This window comes from Canis lupus, chromosome X (assembly GCF_011100685.1).
Source record: "Canis lupus familiaris isolate Mischka breed German Shepherd chromosome X, alternate assembly UU_Cfam_GSD_1.0, whole genome shotgun sequence".
Taxonomy (NCBI): Eukaryota; Metazoa; Chordata; class Mammalia; order Carnivora; family Canidae; genus Canis; species Canis lupus.
This window is the reverse complement of record NC_049260.1, coordinates 12,698,025-12,706,157: the sequence shown is the minus strand read 5'-3', so window position 1 is coordinate 12,706,157 and position 8,133 is coordinate 12,698,025. Positions and strand designations below refer to the sequence as shown.

Genomic DNA, 8,133 nt, shown 5'->3' with positions numbered 1-8,133 from the left:
ACACTTATTCTGGTCAATACTGTCATGTACACAACAATTATTAAATGCAGTCAAAGACAACCTTAAAAGATTTTCTACTACATACATTCATACATCAGAACAAAATCTATTACTTCTAGTCTTTAGAGTTGTGATGAATGATATTGCCAAAATATTGCCAGTATCTCTTAAGAAATCATGGATAGTAGGAGAAGGTCCAGGAGAATAATAGGTGGGAAGGTCCAAATATTAAGAACAAATAAACAATATGGATCTTTCGAAAGAGAAAGGCCATGAGTTCCCCAAACTATAGACTGGTGAATTTGATACTGATTTTAAGCCAGGTGTCGGCAGACTTTTTTTCTAAAGGGTCCGATAATAAATATTTTAGGCTTTGCAGACCATGTGGTCTTCATCACAGCTACTCTCCTCTGCTGTTGAAGAATGAAGGCAGCCGATGTATACATGAATGAAGATGGCTGAGCTTCAATAAAATTTTACTTTCAAGAACGAGTGGAAGGCCAGATGCAATATTCTAGAACGAGCTTTAAAAAAAGATTGTGAGCCCTTTAAAAGAGATTGGCTAATCCTCAGGAGTTTGCATGAATGCCCTGGTCCTCAGCCCTGGCTACACATTAGAGTCACTTGGGGGAAGCTTTGAAAAATCTGGTGCTCATCAGAATCTTTCAGATGGGGTCCCAGGATTCTATATTTTTAATTTTTTTAGAGGGGGGAGGGGCAGAGGGAGAGGGAGAGAGAGAATCTTAAGCAGGCTCCATGCCCAGTGCAGAACCCAATATGGGGCTCAATCTCACAACTCTGAGATCACAACCTGAGCCAAAATCAACAGTCAGATGCTTAACCGGCTGAGCCACCCAGGTGTCCCCCACCCCCTGGGAGTCTGTCTTTTATAGAGAATTCCCAGGTGATTCCAAAGTGAAGTCAAGGTTGGGAACCACTGCATGAAGTCATGAAGTGTATGGTGCTAAATTAACCTCATTTCTTTTTCTTCCTCTTATTCTTCCTCCTGCTCCTCTTCTCCTTCTCCTTGTGGATGAGGTAGCCACATAGCTCTATTAGGGCAAAATAGCAGACACAGTTCATCTGGGTTTCTGCTAGCAATTTGCCAGTCTTTCATAATTGTCCTGATGGACAAATTAGAACAATGTGGGTGGATGACAGAGTCAGTTTCTGATGAATGGAGTGGACGTTACTTGGAATTCTTTGAGCCCCTCCTGAATGGTGACTGTACAGTAGGCCTCCAGTACATCTTTGTTGGGAGGGGACTGGCATCCCACCCTATAAGAAATGGTTACAAATGAACAGAGATGTGAAACTTGGAAAAGAAAAAGATTTGCAGTGGGGGTTGGGAACACAATAGTTGATAGTTGTCTTAAAATATTTGCTGGGCTGCTTCAGTGAAGAAAAACAGCCCTCTTTTGAATATTTCAGTGTAGAAATAGAATCATCATGGGAAGTCACCAGGAGGCATTCATTCATTTAACAACTATTTTTTGAGTGGCTACTCTGTGCCAGGTACTATTTAGGCACTTGGGACATCAGTGAACAACACAGGCTAAGATCTATGCTCTGTGGAGCTTACAGTCTAGAGACTTATTTTAATGTGTCTGGTTATTAACAGAAAATAGAATGGGCGGCTTCAGGAGGCATTACTCACAGGTTGGATAACCACCAACCTGTCATTTGAAGTCATTGTGAGCCACAAAACTCCAATAAGAACCTTCAGCCCCGAGATCCTCTGTGTCCAGGAAAGTACCTTGCTTCCTTCTCTTTGGAGTCACCCTTCCTTTTCTTGCCACTCTCCTAATCCCAGCACTCATTTCCAAGATAACACTGTCAGAAGCTTACAGCTTGATTCTGTAATGGTGAGGGTTTCTGGGACTCTTTTCATGCATATGCAACCTAGCATAATCCATACAATAGGAAAATGACAGCCTAGTGTTTGGGGCTGTAAGATTTTGAATTATGTGTCTTTGCATCTTGAGGTCTCAAAGATCAATGACTGGTTGTTTGATACATGGTACTGATATGAAGTGTCCTGTTTTGTTTGTGGCCATATACTTGCTGTTTTTTTAACTCTCTGTCACAACCATAAAGTAAGAATGGGTAGAGGTGATAGGGAAGCTGTGGAGGTTGGAGGAAAGGATCTTCTGTTTTCTTTCATTAATCACAATGTTAAACATACACCTAGGGGTACCTGGGTGGCTCAGTGGTTGAGCATCTGCCTTTGGCTCAGGTCATGATCCTGGGGTCCTGGGATGGAGTCCTGCATCAGGCTTCCCGCAGGGAGCCTGCCTCTCTCTCTGCCTACGTCTCTGCCAGTGATACTACCTCATACTCACAAGTTTTAGCCATAATAAAAATAGAAAATAACAAGAGTTGGTGAAGATACGGAGAAACTGGAAAACTTGTTTCTCAAAAATTCAACCACAACCTTTGACATTAGATACTTCCAGGAAAATTATTTTACATCTTCAGGTATAGTTTGAGAGCTTGCCCAAGAAAATTTTTCACTAGTATCTTAAAACCACGCCATTTCCCAGAAGCAACCAAACACAAGGTTACAGCTTCACAAGGCACTGAAGTGACAAGTACAAGGTAAGTAAGTTATTTTGTTAATACTGATGTTGTCAATCTAAAGAAAATCCTTGTTCTTTGAAAGCATCATCCTAAAGCTATTTTTTGTTCAATTAAACTGTAGTGGAAAATTACTTCCAGAGCAGTAGTATAAGGACCTCTGAAAATTCACTCTTAAAAACATCAACAATGCCATAAACCAGCTAGACCTAACATACATCCATAAAACACTACCCAACAAGAGCAGAATACATGTTCATGTCAAGTGCACGTGGAGCATTCTCTAGGATAGACCATTCATTGGGCCACAAAAACACATCTTGATAAATTTTTAAAATTTTGTAATTCTCCAATTACAATGGAAGGAAATTAGAAATCAGAAACAGAAGGAAATTGCTAATAAATACTTCTGATATGAGTGGATTTTTATTTTTATGACTTCCCTTTGAGGCCCACAGTTTGATCCCAGTTTTCCAGATAAGAAAAATGGGAGCCTGGAGTGCTACACTATCTCCTTCCTGGATTCTTGCATGCTGTAGGAGAGGAATTGTAGGGTTTATGCCAAATCCTGTCATCTACTTTCTGTTCTATCTGAATGCATAAGTCACATTTCAAACACATAGCCTTCACTTTTGTGCCGCATTTTCACTTTTCAGCCCAAAGATTATATATTAAGTTTGAGTGATAAAACGGGGTTATATTTGTGCTCAAAGAAAACAAACTTCAATCTACCTCTGTTGAAATTTTCTCCCTTTTTCACTATGGTTCAATAGCAGAAGACTGATGCCTAAGGATGCAGAGAAATAAAAGGAGCATATATCATGTAAGCTTCTATAAGGACACAAATCAGCAGTACTCAAGGAATTGTGAAGTATTTGAACCCATCGGGAATTCTGTTGGTGTGCTCTCAGCGTTTGCTGGACTAAATGGTTAGTGATGGTTCTCTCTGCCCTTTGAAATACAATAGACATTCAGAAAGGGGGCTCCCTCCAGAACAAACGCCATGTTTAGATGTTGTAACCACTTTGTGGAGTCCAGGATCTCATTTCTTGAAGCAGTGCTGATGTTCATCCAGTGATGGGGGCCCATTCCTTACCAGAGGCCTCAAGATACAGCAAGGTGCGATAGCTTGGCACTGCTCCAGCAGTGGGAATCTCAGAAGGGGCACCAAGAAACTGATGCTTTACTTCTGCCAGTATCAGTTCAGGTAAGTGGGTGTTCAAGCGAGAGCTCGAGTTCTTTTTATTTTTTATTTTTTATTAAAAAAAATTTTTTTTTAATTTATTTATGATAGTCACACAGAGAGAGAGAGAGAGAGGCAGAGACATAGGCAGAGGGAGAAGCAGGCTCCATGCACCGGGAGCCCGATGTGGGATTCGATCCTGGGTCTCCAGGATCGCGTCCTGGGCCAAAGGCAGGCGCCAAACCGCTGTGCCACCCAGGGATCCCTCGAGTTCTTTTTAGACAAGGCCATGCCATTGTATTTGTTATCTGAGTGTCAGTACCTGTTTTATTAGCAAAAATTATAGTAGTAGTAATAACTACTGTGTATTTAATACCTACTGTTATGGACTGAATGTTTGTGTCACCCCAAAATTCATATGTTGAAGCCCTACCTCCCAATGTGACAGTATTTGGAGATGGGAGTCGGTCCATCCTTCCTTGTGCATGTGCACTGAAGAAAGGCCATGTGAGAACATATTGAGGGGGTTGACTATCTGCAACTCAAGTCAGAGAGTTCTCACCAGGAACTGAATCAGCTGGCCCTTTGATCTTGGACTTCCCAGCTTCCAGAACTGTGAGAAAGTAAATTTCTGTTGTTTAACCCACTTAGTCTATGGTATTTTGTTATGGCAGCCTGAGCTGACTAGTATAGCTAACCATGTGCCAGGAACTTTCCACATTATTTCAACTAATTCTTAAAATAGCTCTGTAAAATAGCTATTTGTACCTGGTAAAGGAAACAGAAACAGAGGTTAACCACCTTGCCCAAGTTCTCACAGCTAACCTGTGAGGAAATGTATATAAAGTGCTTAGTGCAGTGTCTAGTACAGAATATGCGCTTACAAAGAACCTTATGACTCAAAAGCTTATGTTTTTTTTCAGTGTACTTTTTCAGTGTTTTTTTCACCCTTTTGTTCTAGCTGTCTCTGTCCTTTACACTCCAGAGCTACCACTCAACACAGAGATTATGACCCTATTGTGATGGAAGGGAAATTAATGAATTTCAGCCAAAGGTGGTTCCCTGCCTGGATAGAGAACCCAGCTTCATGGTTCCTTAAAGTTTCTCCTCTGAAGTTAGAAGCCTCTGGAATAAGAACCAGTAGTGATGGAATCCTAATCAGGAACCAGATAGGGGACTTTTTCTGAGAAACTCTTCTGCCAAGGCCTGTTCCTGAGCACACTTGATTGGTGTTCCACAGCTTACTTGGAGGTATCTAGGCATTCACAGTAGCAGCCAGCTTAGAGGATGCTGGAGGATGAGGTCCATAATAGGAAGCTGAGTTCATAATGCACGTGGTTGGGAATAGACTCCTAGCTCTTCCTTGGATGGCATTGCACAAGGAGAATGACCTATAGGAGAGGGCCTTTTGTTCTAAATCTGTATTGTGCCGTGCAGCAAATCCAGATGGGTACAGAAGGAGTGAAGCACATTTTTCTTCAACATTGGTATTCCAGGCATGATGTGGAGATATGGCCAATGTTGGGGGCAGAGGTACAGAGATCAGGAGGAAGAAAAGAGGAGGTGGGAATGGACGGCAGGGAGAAGAAAATGTTCAGACACTTCAGAATCTGGGAAGAAGTGAAGAAAGGATTTCAAAGTAAAGCAACGAACAGCTGGAGCCAGGGACCCTTCACTTCCTTCTTGCTCTTCCTGCGTCGCTCTTGAATGAGGAACTCCACGTGATGAATGAGGAGGATGTTCCTGGCTACTAGCATGAAGGAGAATAAGAAAGTGAACAAATATGGAATAAAATCCAGGGTTAATAAAAAGCACCTTTACGATTGAATTCTTCCGAGAAATTTTCAGAAGTAAGTTTCCTGGGTATATTTTAGTTTATCTTCCATGTTAGGGAAATGTCAGCTCCTCTCTTCTGATTAACACTGTTAAAACTTCATGGTAGGATGGGTGACTAGAATCAAGGCTTTTATTTCTTGTTGCTTTTGTACTTGGAGCTGTCATAGCAATCAATGTCTGTGTAGCTTTCATTCCCTCGGTGCTTGGTGTTCTCTCTGACAGTAAGAAATTCTCTTCCTCAATGAAACAACTGTCATTTTGTTAAAACTGAATGCCTGTCATTTATTCCTTGCAACTAATGTGCATTTTATCAAAGGGTTTGGATGGTTCACAGGGAAGTCCCACAATGCAGTTCTCCACTGGAAGCCATTTTTACTTCCTGAAGCTATTAACTAGCTTACAATAAAAACTGTTAAGCACTCCTCTTTTCTCAGAAAATTGCTCCCAGAATCACTAGGACCGAGCATAGATTCTAAAAGAAAGGGACGATAAGATCATCTCGCATGTAACCAAGTTCCTATTGAGAACTTAATTTGTCTGTCTAACCTATGGAATTGTAGGGTGCCACACGAATTGTTCCTGAGATTTAAGTTGCACAGAGAGAATTTAAGGTTGTTGACTAAAGACTGATTCTTTCCAAAGGGAGTGATTCATCCAGCTATGTCATAACCCCGGGTGGGGCAGTGGGTTCATCTGTAGGGTGAATGAAGACTCATTCTGAATCTAAGGCAGTTTCTCAACTATGGCACTTGTGACATTTTGAACCGGATAAGTGTGCGTGGGGGCTGTCCTGTGCATTGTAGGATGTTTAGCAGCAGCTCTGGCCTCTACTCATTAGATGACAGCACTTTTCTCCCAGTTGGAACAACCAAAAATCCCCTCAGACACTACTGAATGTCCCCTGGGGGAAAATAGCACCCCCTCTTGAAAACTACTGATCTAAAGCACACACAACTGTTTTTTCTGGTATAGTTGTAGAATGAATGATTTAACATCTTTCCTAAAATGGCTGCACAACTTTAAGGAGCCACTAGAGGGTGACCAGGGATGCTAATTGGAGCAGCTTTATAGAGGTGTCCCTGATGGGACCCCACAGATGCTGTGTGAGAAGGGGCAATCCCTTGGGAGTCTTGAGGGAATCATTGATAGGATCAAGTTCTGGGATTCTAAGAGCTTGGGAAGCAGCCTTCAGCAAGAACACACTCCTCACCCCAGGAGCTGAGAAGACCCTGTGTTAGGTGGTGACTGTCCAATGATAAGCCCCATCACCCACCGTGAAGTGTTCCTCTGGGAGGAGGTGTTAGTCAGACTCTTCCATATGCTTGATGTGGTGTCCTTAGTGGAGAGAAGGAAGAGATTGTTGGTCTTATCTTGGTTTTTCATGAAGGGGAAACAGCATTCAGTTCACTAAACATTTTGTGCCTAATACTTATTAGGTTCTGTGTTGGGTTATAGAAATGTTGGTAGATTGTGTAAATGGTCACCAATTTACACCTTTGTATTTATGCCTTTGGGGTAGTCCCTTCCCACACTGATTCTGGGCTTGGCCATATGATTTGCTTTTACTTTGGGTCAGTAGCAAATACAATACAAGTAGAGACCTGAAGAACTGTTGTTCACTGGGGCTTATCTATCCACTCATCAGGCTCTTGGGACGCTGCCACTACTGTCATATGAAGAAGGTCAGACTAGTTTGCTGGATGAGGAGAGACCAGTTGCCCTGGGGCTCCTGTTGCTCCAGCTGATTGCCAGTGTGTGGAAACAGAGATACCTTGCAGACCAACAGCTGACTGGTGTTTCTCAGTTAAGCACAGCAGAAGACCAGCAAAAGAAAACCCAGCCCAAATGCCAGTCCACAGAACGGTGAGTAAAATTGATGGTTGTAGTTTTCAGGTACTTAAGTTTTAGACTTGTTTCTTATGCGGCAAGAGCTAACTGGTACACAAGCAGATAGATAACATAGTTCTCAGTTTTGGGATTCCCACAGTCTAGTAGACCACTAATTTTTCCCCAAGAGAGCCTACTTGTGCAATTGGACCCTTAGAGCCATGGTAGATGGTAATGCTAGTCACTAGGTAAAATACTAGTTAAAAGCACAAACTCTGACACCAAAGTATTTGAGTTCTGTTAAAAAACAAAAATTCAGCTGAGTAAATTTGAACATCTAATTGGCTTCATTAAGAGATTAATGAATTGGGCAGCATCCCATCTAGCAAGAGGGAAGCTAGACCAAGGGGGACTCTGAGGAGTTGTACAGAAAGGAAGTATTTTATAGGAAGGAGGAAAGGGTAAGGAAGTCATTAGCAAAAGAATAGAAGGTATTGTTTTAGGTAAAATCACCTTAGGGGGAAGGAGAGGGAGTCTTAGGTGGATTACCTCATCTTCCTTGGGCACAGGGAGGGAATGGAAAGAGCACATGTGACAGGTTACCTCATTTTTGCTGATCAGAAAAGTCCTGACTGAGCAGTTAAGACTACATTTCTCAGGGAGATTGGAACTGCAGTTAGGTTAGGTATTAAGTCCTGGTTTAGTGACTT

The 8,133-nt window shown here is 42.0% G+C and overlaps 1 long non-coding RNA gene across 1 annotated transcript; it reads left to right on the top strand.

The window, feature by feature from the left end:
• Window positions 1-2,930: 2,930 nt before the first annotated feature.
• LOC119868156 lies at window positions 2,931-7,453 on the top strand. The gene is made up of 3 exons (XR_005385902.1): window positions 2,931-3,784; window positions 4,722-5,610; window positions 7,242-7,453. It is a non-coding gene; the product is annotated as an uncharacterized LOC119868156 (long non-coding RNA).
• Window positions 7,454-8,133: the final 680 nt, after the last annotated feature.